Genomic DNA, 16,553 nt, shown 5'->3' on the forward strand with positions numbered 1-16,553 from the left:
TTTTTTTTTTTTTTTTTTTTTTTTTAAGATGAATATACTCTCAAAATGGTTAAGTGATCTCTTTTAGCTGTTATGGGAAAAATTTATTTCAGTTCAGTCGCCATACAAAACTTCTCCACCAGTCATTTACACTACCCGCTCCTCATGACCAACAGCCTTGCTCAGTCACAAGCCAGCTGATGGTTTATTGGTCCCAGACATGAACATAAATAGAAGGATCAAAATAAATCCCTTTGTCCTGCCCTGTTTCATCTGCAGTTCTTAACCCACAGAAAGGGCTAGAAGAAAGCAAGCTTGTCAGTGAATTCACCATAGTATCAGTGAAATTGCTAGGAAATGAGCCTAATAAGATTACCACAGCCCTTGGCAAACAACATTAGGGGTAGAAGGTTTCATCCTCTCTCTTCTGAAGCCACTGGCTAGATGCCTCACAGTAGTCTGGTGTTGCAAGGTTACCAGTTTCTCGTAAGACTGAGAGGTAGAGCTTCCCACTGCTCCAGAAGCAAAAGCAGATTGTGCACCCAGAGTCAAACACCACACACACCCATGGATTTTTCCACACGCTGAAATACAGGAGTTTGAAGGAGATCTTAGGGCTCCTAGAAATAGAAAGCTTCATTACCTGCCTTGGAAAACTTTGCTCTATGCTCTCTGGTAGAGTCCTGCCCATGTTTGTGAGGACACTTGAGGTCATGAATGAGAAACACAAGGGCACATTACTGTTCAGTTCCATGAAGAAGGAAACAGCAACGTTTAAAGCTGACTTGTGATAAAAGTATCATGTGGTCCCTGTGACAGTCTTACCAGGGCAGAGTACTTCCCCTGGGGTAAGGTGTACAGAGTATATTCAGCATATGAACAGCCTGACTGAAGGATTGCCACAACTCAGTGATCACAAAACTACTCCTCCGTGTCTGCCTCCACGTTAGTGCCTCATGTTGTAAGTGAGTCGAAGTTTTAAGTGGTAGCAGATGTTGGCAGTACACTTCAGATCTGTTGTTTCATGGATTCCCAGATAACTGCTGCTTTTGTGCTAGCCCTTCTCCAGCAATAACAATAATTAAGTGTCATTTATACAACATCTTTCATTCAACAATCCCAAAGCGCTCAATAAATTTAATAAACCATTAATACCCAACAGATGTATCACTTTACATCTTTAAAGAGGCTGTACACACCTCAAGTAATCTTCCACACTCCCGTAAATGGCAGGTACCATAATTACCAGGTAGAGAAGCAGAATTAGGGAATGCCAAAGGCCACAGTGCACTCTGCTAATAACAAAGGAAATTTAAACAGAGTTCCTGGCTCTCAACTCTATTGCCATTGTGAGCAGGAAACCACCCTGCCTCCAGAAATTCACACACACTGATAACTTCAGCGTTTTATCCAGAACACTGAACTGAAAAGCACAGATGTGTTCCCAGAGGACATGAAAAACACACTGGTTAAAGTGACTTAGGTCAAATCAAAGCACCAAGAATTTTTTCACTACCACAGCTTAAGCTAGCTAGAAGTGAATGTAGTGGTCCAAGCAGGACACTGGAGAGAAATCCAATCACCACCAAGTCACTCTAATTTTGCTTGTACATCCCACTGGAGGACAGGACAGCAGAACTCCCCCTAAGCACACACATCACAGGAGACATTGCTTGGAAGAATCATGCTTGCCAAACAGCAACGCCATCCTCACATCACCTAGATCTCATTTCCATTAGCTCACAATAAATGCAAAATGCATGCAGGCAGTTGTTCCTGGTGATGAGAACCAACAGCACAAAATGAAGAAAGCACCTGATTGCCACCGATACTTTGGATTCACACAAGGAAGGACTTTGCCATGCCTTATGGCCACATCATCTGGCTAACACAAGCAGGGTGTAAATATGCAAGAATAATACCCATCTATGAGCCAGTAGCTAGAGTATAGCACTACCACCCAGGCTCCCCAGATTATCTTCTCGGTTCCACTCTTGATTTTCTGCATGGGCAAAGGAGACAAGGTTGTGAAGTGGGCATTCCTGCTCATCCACAAACTTCACCAGTATTGGCCTAAGCAAAACCAGCCTCCTCTGAAGCATGAAAGCCTTCTTTGCAAGTCTGCATCCATAAAGCTATTCCTGATGTGAAACCTTGTCACAGACAGTGGCCGGACTTCAAGTATTCCGGCTAGTTAGCTACTGTGTAACCAGGTCGTGTTTCCAACTCATCAAAATGGCATCACTTGGGACATCCTACTATTCAGTGTCCAGTCAAGTTTCACTATGTCTCAGCAACTTACCTCCCCACCAACAAACCACAGTAGCTGAGCATCCATGCCCAGACTGCACAAAACACAACAGGTTTCAGCCAAGGCACAGGACAACTCACAATTATCAACTGTTATAGTGTACACAAGCAGCAGCAATTCCTTCAGCTGCGTCCACACCCCAACGTAAAGCAAAACTTTCCTCCTTTGTTCTTGTCAGATTGTCTGTTCACCTTTCATTCTTACGATGTTGCTTCTACCAAAGGCAGTTCAATCTCTCTATCACACAATTTGAATTATACTGCATTTGTTCATATTTGAGGCAACGTAAAGAGGCATTTGCAGAAGTCTCAGACAGTTTGAGATCACAGCTTATCTACGGTCACAGTAATATAAACTGTAGCATAACTGAATCATAATTGCAATAATTAGATTTTTTTTTTTGCCCAAGTGTTACCAAGTCATGAAAACTGCAGACCTAAAACCACACTGAAATCAGTTTGTTACTGACCATGCAATAAAACCTGATACTCACCTAGTGCATCTTATGCAGGACACAGTGAGAATGCTCACACCCTCTCCTAAGCTTCCTTGCTTCTATCTGATACTACTTCTCCTGTTGATACATTACAACCTTGCTCTGCACCTGAAACAGAAACTAGATGTGAGAACCATGGCTAATAGACATGCTTCCTTCTCTAGTTTCTACCACGCATACCTTGATCAACTGATCAGCAATGCAACCAGCTGACAACACAACCGAACGGAGACATTGCCAAGCTCTTCTCAGCTGAACTGAAATAACAGCAAATAAGTAACATGGACTGTATTTAGAAAGTCACAAGACTAGTGCCTGGCCCTGACCAGGGATGAGGGAGAAGGCCTATCCAAGGTGACGCCCAATTCTTTTCAGCTGAAATAAATTTAATTTCTACCAGGGGGAGCCAGGTTTCATAACCTATAATAGGGAAAGCGTTCACTGGACAGAGACTGTGCGAGTACATAACAGAGGCTAGACTGAGGCCCTTTTTTTCATCATGCAGAAATGTAACAGCTTTTTATTTCGTTTTATGACTCAGTGTTCCCAATGGAAAGAGCACACGCATCATGGGTTTGGCACTGCACACCACTCCATTTCCTACCAACCCCATCCTGCAATGTGTCCAATACAGCCATTTTGTTAACCTCTTCAAGGAGGGGTTTGTGCCAGTGGCAGTCTCCAGGAACAGGAGGGGTGCAAGGCAGAGATGTGTCAGAGGAAGACTGCTCTCTACTTGCAGTACATATGGCCTAAGCCACCACTGTGACAAAAACAAATGAGCCCATGAGACAGGGGAAATTAGAGAAAGGCCTCCTCCTGGCATGAGTCAACACAGCTCCAAAACAGTTGAAAGAGCTGTTCTGTCCTGCATTGGTAAAAATTGTCCACCATAACCTATTACAGCTCTTCTCCCCACTGATTCATTCCCCAACACACTACTGGGCCACACAGACACGAGGATGCCACAGGTAACCGAACAAACTCAGCGTGCAGGCTACAGCCAGACTTCTCTCTACTTGAACACAAGCACAATCTAGAGTTTTAAACAGAAGGTTGCCTTTCATGTTCCTTTGTGTGTTGCAAACACAGCGAAGTATCCCTGAGCTGCTAAACTGCAAAGGTTTCTATTTGGTCTACAATGTGTGCCTGGGAGGGTTGCAAAACTGCAAAAGTACTCATGACCTAGTTAAAAGAATAAATCAAAGGAACCAGCTCTAAATCAAATCTCAAACTTAATGCAAGCCTTTGTTGAGTTAAAACCTTGCCAAGAGATTTTTGGGTCCAGGCTGTCTTACCTTCTTTCCAATTCTAAGCTTCTCTCACAATCTTTTGGCTAAATCCATCTCACCCATCATCCCAGGTACATCCTTCCATAGGGTCCAGAGAAGTTAGGCACGTGAAAATGTGACATATCACATTAACAAAAAAAAAAAAAAAAAAAAAAAAGGTGGGTGGAACATGAGGAAGTGCACCCAACTATGGGATTTCTTAGCACTTCCCTTTCTGACCCTTCTTTCCCTCGATCACATACTTTGGTAGCTCATCCTCAAAGTCTTGATCTCTTTACCTTTGCCTGCAACTATGATTACATTTTATGAATTTTGGTTAATTTAGGCTACCCGAATAAGCAATTTGACAGGACAAAATACAAAAGCCATAATGCTTTAAGTGTGATGACTTTAACTTCCCCAGGTATTCCTTCTACTGACTGATTTTGCTGCTATGGAGCTGGCCACTCCACACATAACACAAACACTGTAGCTCCACCAACAAACACAGAATATAAACAGCTAAAAAACCATTAGCTTTCAAAACATCTGTATTGAAGGATGTCAGAACAGCATGTCAAATTCTATTACAAATGTTTCAGGGACAAGCAGATAAAAGTTGTTTTGGGTTTGCCAACTTCATGTGTGACATACAAGGAGAGTCCTCCAATAACTGAGTAAGAAGACTTTTCTTGGAGTCAAAAGCTTACTTTTAAGTCACCCCTCCCACTGCATGACAGCTACCCAAGAAGGCTGTTACTGGGAAAAATATTATTTGCCACTGTGTTGAATAAGATACAACAGGGAAGAAAGTGGTCCTGTGGTCTGCTGGTAAATTGATCAGACTCTAGATATGTCAGTATTTCTCCCCTGCTTAGTATTTTTGGTGCCTCTATCTGGGAAATTTACTTGTTCAGTAAAATACAAGTTCCTTACTAGGTGCCTAAAGACAGCATGAGATTTAGAGGCAAAGGGGAAAGCAGCACTGCCTTCTCCCTCATGTGAAAGATACTGAAAAATAGAGAAATAAATTTGAATCAAAAGTTAAATATGTCCATATCCGTTTATTTTTCCTTCCCCCACTCTGCTGTTTTCTATGCTTTAGCCAGTCTTGTTCTCAGTAGCTTCCAAGCAGAGCCTGTGAACTTCCTTACCACAGCTGCTCTGTTGCCATCTGGCCAGATGTGTTCTCTAGATGCTGTGCTAGACTGGAGGGGGGATCCTTGTCCTCTCAAGTCAGTGGAAGACTTCAACGGCTCCTGTAGAAACAGGACTCCATCTTTTGTCTCAGATTCTCTCGAAGATGTGCTGTTCCTACTATCTGGTTGGGTCTCAAAATATAAATGGTGAAGCCAACTCCAAATTCCTATTCTCTTCCCAAAAAGAGGGGCACAATAAAGCACAGCTATTACAAACATCACAGCATAAGTAAACATTGGATCATTTTTCTAAAGTGTTGATGGTGGTTATCCAGATAACTAAATATACATTCCTTAATTCCCATCTAGGAAGAATATTATTTCATTTATATCCACGCATAAATCGCAACACTGCCCCTTACACTTACCTTGACTCTGTTAACGTGTGGGTTTTTTAACAAAAGCTTTGAGTTAAGGTTTCTTGCCTTTTGTTTATAATAGCCTAGATCACTGTAAAAGTCTCTGGAGTAGATCCATGCTTCTAACAGGACACATCTTACAACAGTCTGGGAACTCTTAACCACGGGGAAAAATGACAAGGCTTCAGAATGACTCATTGTCAGTATTTGAAAAGATGTTGGAAGAAACAGGGTAACAAAGACTAGTCACTTTAATGTACTTCCCTGCTCTTTTGTAGTTTCTCAACTGCTCTGCCTCACTTTCTGAAGACCTCAGCCTACATGTAAGTGTGCTTGTCTCCCAGCAGACAGGCTGCATAGCTAGGACTGGTGCCACTGACATTCCTTTTCTTTACCAGGGTGGTACCGTGAAGTCAAGGCTGCCTTGGGTCACCTGGGGAATGCCCACCCATCTGGTACAAGCGTTGCAACCAAGGTGCCTTCCGCTGCCTTCCAGGACAGGCAGTGGGGCACACGTGGGGTCACAACTTAAACAGACCTTTCTCTTTGAATTCTTTCAAACATAACCCCTCGCTACATGCAGTGCACTCCTACCATAATTGTGTCATTCTGGCCTCAAGACGGAGGCACAGCAACCTGTAGAGGAGCTGAAGAGCAGGACATAGGAGCCAGGTACAGGAGCCATATACCCAGACCACGCTGTCTTGAGCTACGTATTATCCAGCTCTCTCCTAAGGAATCCACAGCCACCCTGCAAAACAAGTGTCAGGCAGCTTTACCACTCAGTGGCATGCAAGTTGAAGCTTACAGATAAATGTTGGAAATGAGAGGGGGATGTTTTTCAGTGCTGATGGATGCAGAGAAGCAGACAAATGCAGATTCAGATGTGTATTATTATTTGGTCTTTGAGACCTTCTTTGGCGATACTGCTAACAGGGACACATCTTGCTCTCAGAGGAGTTCACCAAACATCCTACAACACCCCCCAAGGCTTTCCCACATTCTTCATATAGATCAGCTACTGCAGTGATGTTCCTACAGCCAGGTATTCTGAGTACTAACTATGGAACATGGATAAATTTAAAATAAACTGGTAATTCTTTCTAATGGCTTTCTTGAGACTGTGAGAACATTTCTGCAAATGCTACCGTCTTCTTCTAGTGAAGAATTAGTTGTGGATTCATTAAAAGCCCTTCAGCTACAACATCCTGAAAATTGGATAAGTGCAAGTTACATTAAGGATTTTCTAAAAGACTAAAAAGCCTGTCTCAGCTTGACTAGAGTCCCACATCCTTTCTAGCTTGTTAGCTGTGAAGCAGCATCTCATAGTGGCATCTTTCAATCCATGCTGAAATGTTTTATTCCTAAAAGCAAAGCAGTGAAGTTGCTTATATATATATATATATATATATAAAAAAAAAAAAAAAGAGCATCATGGTATAATCTATACCCTTCTACAGAAGAAAAAGAGGGAAATTGTTAATTTCCCAGTGGACTAAATCAAGTGTTGAGAATCTGATCATCTGTCACGTCTAATGACAATGAAACGTCAAGTGTAACAGTTTCACAGTCAATATTACTGCTCACCTTTGCAGCAGCTGGAAAAAAAAAAAAATTTACTTGCCACAGCAGAGCCCACATGGCCCTTGTTTTGAAGTGTTAATCAGTAAGTTCTACTAAACTCTTCCACGTTGTTAAAGACACAAAACTTCAGCCAAATCAACTTGCACTGAAGTCAGAAAACTTGTAACTGACTACAGTGGGAACTAGATGAAACCTTTAAGATAAATTGAATGGGAAATGGTTTTTAAAGAGAAACCTCTTGCCCCCAAGGCGAGACAGTCCTAGGAAACTACAGAAACACATTGTTCTTTTTCAGCCTTTTGCTGAAGCCAAACGATTTAAAAACAAACATGAATTTAAGACAGCAAAGGAAAATACTTCCATTCCTCCCCCAGACATTAGCTCAGTTGAAATATCCTACTGAATTTTTGCTATCACTGCAGAGTACTTCCAGCTTCAGCTAACAGTACAGAAGAAATGAAAACGTATTTTGCAGCACGTCTGGCAATGAAATCCCTAATGCTCTATGTGAAACAGTTATTCATAAAAAGGGTTCCAAGCCTCTCAAACATCCACTCAGGGACTTGCACTACATTGTAAGGAATTATCAGAAAAATTGAAATACTTCTAAATTTACGAGAATAAAAAAAAAATTAGGGTTTCCATCACAGTGACAACAAAATCTCCAATTAAATATTAGGGGATCTCTCACAGGGGAAGCCATGTGAGCATGCAGATCTGAGAATACAAATCTTTCCCATTTCTCAAGAAAAACAAGTGTTCAACATGCTAACTCTGAACAAGGCAAGCACATGAAGCTGCTCTCCAAGGAAGTCCAGAAAGATTGCATATTAACTCTACTGATCTCAATCTCACAAAGCCTGTAATAAATTCTCACAGGACCCTGCCCTCCTATAGGGAGGACCGGGAAGAATCTGAGCAAATTATATTTCCTTGTGCTAACAGAGGACAAAAATCTCTACATAGAAAACAGGTTGCTCTGAACGTAGCCAAGTTAGGTCCCATTTCTATAAATTGACTGCATTCCCAGAATGACAATATAATCCACCAGTTTTCTGTTCAGTCTTCTTCTGTTCAACAACATGTTTTCACTTCTCATTCGAGGCCAGATCTCCTTCTGTTCCCTCAAGTCAGGCACAGTTTTCTTTCACATCAACACCTCTTGTGGTGCGAATGCACAGGCTGCAGGATTGATGGGGACTCAAAGATCTGGCTGTCCCTAAGCTTTCTCACAGGGAAGAATAAGTCAGGTCCTTGCAGTAAACTCGACATCATCCAGCTGAGTGGTCAGAACTGACGTTTTGCCTGGACAAATATCTGGGTACTTGTTTCTCCACTGAGCTGAACATAACTACTCCAAAAAGGACTGCGTGAGGGAACAGGCAGAATTTTGAACAAGACCCCTCCCTGCCCATGACTACACAGAATCTCTGGTCATGTTTTCCTTTTTCAGGTCCACCAATGGTACCATGACTCTTCTCCTTTACCAGCATTCAGATGGAAACATTGAACTCTTTTTCACCATGAAATTTCTTCTGATTCTAGTTTTGCTATCTTGACTCAGATTGGAGCTGCTCCAGAAAGTCATGTCAGCTTGCAACTTCTACCTGTGCCTTTTCTGCACATCCTTTCCATCCATGTCTGCACATCCAAGAACTAATATGATTAATTTTTCTAATCTGCTGTGGTGCTTATACTCTCATTATGATCATCTAGCATGTTGTTGGGAAAAAAAGTCCAAAAAGGGAAGACAATACTTCCTGACAGCTTGTCATCACAGATGTTTAGCAATAGAGATTTTAGCTGCTCCACACACAGTGATAGCAATTCCTCTCACTCCACAGAAAAATCACTGCTTGTGTCACAGAGCCACCACAGAACCTTCTCATGTCCTGTTTGTACATCAAGCAGGAATAAGCACTAGACTAGATGGCAGAAAATTGATCCTCAACTATAAAACTACTGACTGCAACAAAAATCCCATTATCATCCCATATCAAATCCACTGATCATTACCAGGAAGGGAAAAATGAGTATGAGTGTACATTCTCACTTCCACAAACAGATGGATATACATCTGCTAAGACAATATTCAGAAACATCCATTATAAGTCAGTACTTGAGGAAATAAAATCTGGAGCGTGATCTTCTGAACAACAGTTTCAGTGATGCAGTGGTGTGATCACATTATCACCCAAAGATACTTTTCTTGATAATGGAGTAATACTCATTTACAGAGATGATACTGTAGCACTTGCCAGTCATCTGTGGTTTCTGATTATGTGAGCACCTACACACCAATCTCAATGGTAAGAAAACAGTTATGCTGTATCCTCAGGACATATAAACTGCTTGAGATCCAAAAAAAAATAAAAATCACACAGCCAGGAGCCTATCTCTTCTTCTGATATGCACCATTTTCCACACCAAGTCCAGCAGCACTAGCTGTGTCACAGCACAACACGCAGTTACAGCTCTACCACTAAAATAAGTTCTCAAAAGACTTCACACTGCCTAAGGGGAAAAAGCCCCAGAAACCACATTTGATCTCTAGCCAGCTTCCAGCTATTAAATCTGGTTTTTCCCTTGGGCTACTAGGCTAAGTCAAACATTCACTGATCTTATCTTCAGGTAAATACTCAAACCCTACAGTTTTGTTTTAAAGACAACTTCCTCGTGAATCAATTAACTACACCAAACTTTGTGAGGTTGCAGATCTTACATCTTCAGGTTACCAGATGCCCTCCAACAAAAGTAGTACTGTTGCCTCCCAGGAAGAACATGCAACAGCATCTCTGTAACACCACCGGGGCAGGACCATCATGAGCATACACAGTTCATCAACTGCAGAGAACATAAATTTACTCCACCCCTCCTTTCCCCGCCCTCCAGCTCTCACTGCTTTGAAAGGGAAGCGGGTGGTTTTAAATAAACTTTGCAAGTCATGGTTTGCATTGCTCTGCCACATCATGCTGTGCACACCTTGCCTCATCATAGCTTAAAATAACCCATCCCAACCCTGAGGTGTCTGCATAGGTACGCTACAAATTCAAGGAAATGGTGCTAAAAGGTGATTCAAGAGAAAGCCTGAAGTTCCCTTAAAAGAGCAGCAGACCAGGTGATGTTATTTATAGCACTTAGCTGGCATTTGCCTGCAGCCTTCCACAAATCAAGGGGAAATCCTCTGCCCAATGGGTAGCATGCTGCAGAAAGACAGGGGAGAGCTATTAAGGCACATAACTCAATGTCCATTTGCTTCATGCACAAAGCCAGACTCTCCAAGACCATCTGGGAGTGATCCATCGAGGCAGGTGGGTAACCACGCTACAGCTAGACCTTGTGTGAGGAGGAAATAGCATGTTCTGAACATCTGAAAAAAATGGGCAAGGGTGAAAGCCTCAAGAGGGTACACTCAGAAAGCTGTTGGTCACATCACCTGTCACTTCTCCAGGGCCTGTGGATTTATTTGCAGACCATACAGGCTCACAAGCTACTAGACAAATGCTGATTTTTCTTTTCCCCAAGCTCTGCAGTCACAGGCACGAACCCTTCCACAGGGCAATCTGAAAAGATACCACGAAGTGTAACCCGACCAGGTTTACTTGTCAGCCAATAAGAACTCGAGCTTTTTCAGTCTTTTGCAAAAAGCATTGAAGATCATTGGACTTTTAGATTCACAAATTCAAACTGAAGTTCGCTGAGTTTTGAAAACCTTGACTGAATTATGGTGCTTGGGCAGGTTATGAATGTAAGAAGCGCTACCTGTTTTGCATTACTTTAACCTACAAATCAGGCAAAACTCGTCAGTGTTTGGTTTGCAAAGTGTTTTCAATCACAAATTCTGTTAAGGGAAAAAGCTCTCAAGGGATGAAAGTTCACTTAATGTTACCAAAGCACCTCAAACTGAAATAACTACATTGCAAAAACATTAATCCTCCCCCTGGTACAAAGATACATGACTGGCCAATAAAGTACAGCTCTCCCTTTTTCCCCATCTGAGAATCAATACTGCTAACAGAAATAGAAAAGCCATAGACAGTCTTTCTGCACTCCACAACCAAAGCTGTGCAAAACCATGGATGCTGCCTTCAACTGAATCAAATTTCATCCTAGGCTACTCGCCTTCCACAGATCAGTGAAGCAAACCTCACTCCCCAGGTCAGGCACTTCCTACAAACTGCTCAAGTGCTCATAGTAGCAAGATACCTTTATTGTCATCCTCTTCCCTACTGGTTGGCTGATTTCAGTGTCTTCTAAATGCCCAGCTGGGGCCAAGGTGCTAGTCAGGAGATACTACAGTGATGATGCATGCATCTTAAGGTGGACAAATCACTGTGACTAAACTTTGGGGAAAATTAAACCATCCAGTAACCACATAAGGTGAATGCATCTCCCTCTCCAGGTAGCAAGGATGTATCCTAACTGACAGATCAAAAATACCTCCCAACAGGCTTATCCATGTTAGTAACCCTCCAAGATTTATTCTCTAAATCAGAGACCTAAAACTTTCGCTCAGTTCTAGTACTACTGGTGGTATTAACAGCTTTTCTGGCACACTTAAAGGCAGCAAGACAAATGCCGTTCTTGAATGGAAAACAAGTTTCCCCTCAGAGTCCTAAAAGAACACAAAATTATCTCCCCACTTCATCCTACTTCAGGCAACTTCAGACCATCAACTGGTTGACAGTTCAGTTTCAAAACCATGTGTCATCTATCCAGCCCTCAGGTCATTCCTACTGCAATCTCCAAGCTAGCCTTTGTACATTAAATAACTAAAACTCTTTTCTGTTCCCAAAGGTGTGCTCACCTCCAGCATCCAAAGAAATCTCATCACAATTAACAACTCAGCTGTGCTCTGTTAAATTCTTAAACCAGCTGAGACCTGGACAGGCAGCCAAAAAGCATGAACAAACCAGTCTAGATAATCAGACGATTAGCATTTAAGAAGGCTGTCCCATGGAAATCAACTATTGCACAATCAAGTAACAACTGGATACGCGACACATGGTTTGGATGAGTCACTAAGCAGCAGGGATAAAAATTAAATTTTTTTGGCATATCAGACAATTCTTCCCACTCCCAATTCCAGTCCCACGTGCTTCCTCACTTCTTATAAAATGTTAATTGGAACCTAAGCAGCTCAGGAGTCCATTTCATCATGCTAGACACTGTACATATGATGGCTCATTCCCACGATACATATGGTTAAAAAAAGAGGAGTGGTGGAAAGCAAGAGAGAAGAAGAACTGGTAACCCCTAACAGCCCCAAAACTTGTGTGTTAAAAGGTTAAATACTTTCCTGTGGTGACAGAGTTTTCCTCAATGCTAGGACTGAACAGAGACACTCCAAACCTCTGGATGGTACCCGAGCAATTCCCTTTGACCTAATTTTCCCTCTCCGAATATCCAAAGGAACATACAAAAGGTTCTCACACTGACTGTACTTGATGTTACACAAAGTAGTCTGCAGTAATGAGACTGGGATGGAAATTTAAACCAAGACAAGACCTTCAGCATGGATCCAAACCATTAATAGAAGTAGGATTTTCCCTCATAATTAGGCATTTTTCTTACAATCAAAATCAGCTAGTATTTTAACATCAAAGCAGAATTTGCTCTTCAGGAACTCATGGGAGCATTTACTAATTCTGAGCTTTACTCACCAGATGTTAGAGGGCCACGGGAGGCAAATAAAATGCTGAGCTATGATGCAAAACACAAATTGGGAATTATTCATGTCTTCTGCATCTGAATGTTCTAAACTAAGCTTTTCATCCACTGACTGCTTGGACATGTAGCAAGATGATGCTTTTTGCCTAAAATTTAGAAAATAATCTCCATTCTTCTTAAAAACAAAGGAGGTTCTCAGATCTGACAGAATATAAGTGCCCACTTCATTATATACAGTATCTGCAAGGACATTAGAAATTCACAAGTCATATTTCAATACCAGTCCTTTCATAATTATACTGAAAAATTCACAGGCCTTTAGCCATGTGATCCAAGTAAATTGTCAAACAACTCCTGGAGGACAGTAAAAGCTGATAAAATGAACATACCTACGAGAAAGGGACTCAAATTTAGGAATATAGGAAATACTTCAGTGGGTCAGAACAAAGGTCAGCGTAGCCCAGTAACCTGCCTAGCATGGTGGCAACTGGTGATGCCAGTTAGGCCTGGCTCTTCTCAATAATCCTTTCTTTCTTCGAGACTCCTCCAGCATCCACTAGAACAAGGATGTTAGAAGGCACATCTCTGCCTGTTCTTTTTATTATCTATTTACAAAGCTGTTGCCTGTGAATTTGTAATCCCTTTGTGAGTACACGGATACGCTCACTCTCTACCTCCTTCTGCAGTAACAAGTTCCGGAAGCTCGCTACACACTATATAGGAATATGTTCCTTCATCTGCTCCTAAACCAATACCCAAGTGTCCACTACCTCTAGAATTGTGGAATTTGCCAAACAAGTTTTGCATTCAGCTTATCCACTGCCTTCATGATTTCATAAGCCTCAGACATCGCCTCTATTCCCTCCCTCTAGAGAGTCCCAGCATTTTCATTCTCTCCCTGGAAGTCAGCTGCCCTATCCATTTTGCCATCTTACAGGTACTTTTCTGCATCTTCTTTAATTTTATTCTCATTCTTGAGATGGAAGTCTGAACTATAATACTCAAGTGAATTTTTGTGCAAGTGCACCGAAGTCTTGTATAACAAGAAAATTACTCCCTCTTGTTGTCATTACCCTCTTTGATGATGCTTAGCACTATTGGCTTTTTTCACTCTCTCACAGTGATAATGATTTTGGACAGCTATTGGTAAAGACTCTCCGATCTCATTTTAGAGCTCTAAATGCCAATTTCGAGTTCAGCATCATGCAAACACACCTGTAGATTATTTTGCCCCTGGATGCACTCTCCTACCTTTACCTACAGTGCACTGAAACTCACCTGCTACTACTTTGTCCACCCAGTCAGTTTTGGGACATTCTTCCAGTTTTCCTTGCCATCAGCGTTGCAATGACTACCTGAAAGAGCTTCCTACCATCAACAAACTGAGAGATTGTTGCACATGTTCTCCTCTGGGGTAGTATTCAATGCATTGGTCCCAGCATTTACTCCTTGGGCCCCAAAGATGATTCACATTTACTGCAAGAGTAGCCAGTAAGCCCTACCCACTGCTTTCTATCCTTTAAGCAGCTTTCAGGCCTTAAAGAAAATTTCCTGTGACCCTGCAGCAATACTACTTCCTCAGTGCTTGGTGTGTGGCATCACAAAAACTATCACGTTCACTAGATCCCCTTTTATCCACATGCCCGAAGACACACTGACAGAGTTCCAGCCAATGAGACAAGATTTTTTTTTTTTTTTTTACAGAAGCCATAGCAGTTCTTCCCAAACACTGTTCTATCTGTAAGTTCAGTGGTTCATCATCTTTACCACTACTATTTATTCCTAGCAAGATGCCCAACTGTTTGTAGTTCCCAGGCTCTCCCTACTGACCTTTACTTGTGTTACACTGACAACTCATCAGGCCTCCGGCACAGTAACTGTCTGCAAAAAAGTTGGAACATAGCAGACAAATAGTATCTAGTCCTATTATCAGAGCTCCTTCAGAACTCTGATAAATACTGTGGTCTTGGCAGCTTTCTGGGATCTTACTTGCATATTTACTGTAAGTTGACCTAGGGACCTCAAGCTACCCACTGCAAAGCACATGCTGGGGTGGGAAGCTGCAGAAAAGGCTGATGCAGAAATCATTCAGCATATGTCATTTTCCTCATTGTCAAGGATAATTTCTACACATTCCCTTGCTGACTTCCTACTTGCAATACATTTAAGTAACTATGACCCACCAGGCTGAGCAACCTTTGGAAAATACTGCTTGATTGTGGTTTCACACTTTTCATTTCCCAGTTACATTTGACCTGACATTTTTACAGGCTTCTCTACTCTCCTTGTTGGCACAAGCTTTCTGCTTTTAGTGCAGTCTTTTCCCCGAAACACCTCTTCAGCTTCCTTACTGAGCCACTGCTGGGGCGTTAAGCTTCTATTTGCAGTGAGGCATGTTTTACCCGGGCTTCTAAATACAGTAGGTTTAAGTCTCCAGATTGCACGTAAACATTGCAGGCAACTCGCTTTGATTATTCCTTTTGCAGTTTTTTGGTTTTGAACTGCTTCTTTTTCTGCCTTGGTCCGTTTCCTAAAATAGAATTTGCATACATAGAATTTGGCCTGCTCTCTCCAACTGTAATCATAATAAAACCTAATCATTCTGTGACAGCTAGATTAGTTCTCCAGCTAACATCTGTCCCAAGCAGCACTGAAAAATAAAGAGCCTTCTCTTGTCTACCACTGGTTGCTCTAGGCAGTGACTACCGTTTCATTCAAGTCCTCTCTACAGCTCACGCAAGTCAGGCTTTGGGGTTTGTCTACATGAGGTACCTAAAATCTCCCTCCATTACTGCTGTTTCAATCACATACCTGTGGTCACATTTCTGATCTTGAGAAGGGTACTACTGTAATACCCTAGAAATAAAAACGCAGTACAGCACTTCCAACTGAGAAGATTTCATAGCAAGTCCCACCCCAAAACACATCCAGTGTTTTCACACTGTTACATTCTGTATCCCATCTGCACACCCCACCTTGCCCTGTAACACTTGCAACCTGGTAATTCTGCTATGATTATTTTGGTATGTTATGTCAGGGTGATTGCCCAATATCCAGCAGGTCAGCTACCCTGTTGTTCTCAGGTTTTTCCACCTGATGAAAAAGCACTTTCAAGTTGCCTGCTCCATCACTCAATATTCACGTGCCCATCAAGTGATACTGTAAGTGGTCTCGTTTACCTTGTTTTCACTGTAATAATGCTGTTTGCTTCAACCCTAGCATTTGCAGAGGTAGTGCAAACATTAACAATGCCCTTTGTGTGGACTGTGTTAGTCACAAGCAGGTGCTTTTCCACACAACAGGAGAGAAGTCCATCTCCAGTGTTTTCCAACTCCTAAAGTTCAGCACGTGTCAGCCTGAAAAACCAAATACATCGAAGCTCCACAGGATTTAAGTCATCTAAATCCCAAGAGGCCAACTCTGAAACATCAATCAACGGCTGATACAGCAGATCAAGGCTGAACCCATTAATTGTGATTTACCACAGAAACAGCATTAAGCATTAAATATCTGGGAGCAGTTAGTAATTATGCAGCTAAGCTATTTGCAAAGATATAAAAAAGACCGAAAGGTATCAGTTATTTCCAAATATTAGTTCTTTTCAGGGCAGGGTATGTTGAATACTCCATTTGGCTTGTATCAGCTGCACTGTACTGACAGGCTGAAAATGCAACAATTGCCTTG

The sequence above is a fragment of the Tyto alba genome, unplaced genomic scaffold (genome assembly GCF_018691265.1).
Source record: "Tyto alba isolate M040663 unplaced genomic scaffold, T.alba_DEE_v4.0 Super-Scaffold_7, whole genome shotgun sequence".
Lineage (NCBI taxonomy): Eukaryota > Metazoa > Chordata > Aves > Strigiformes > Tytonidae > Tyto > Tyto alba.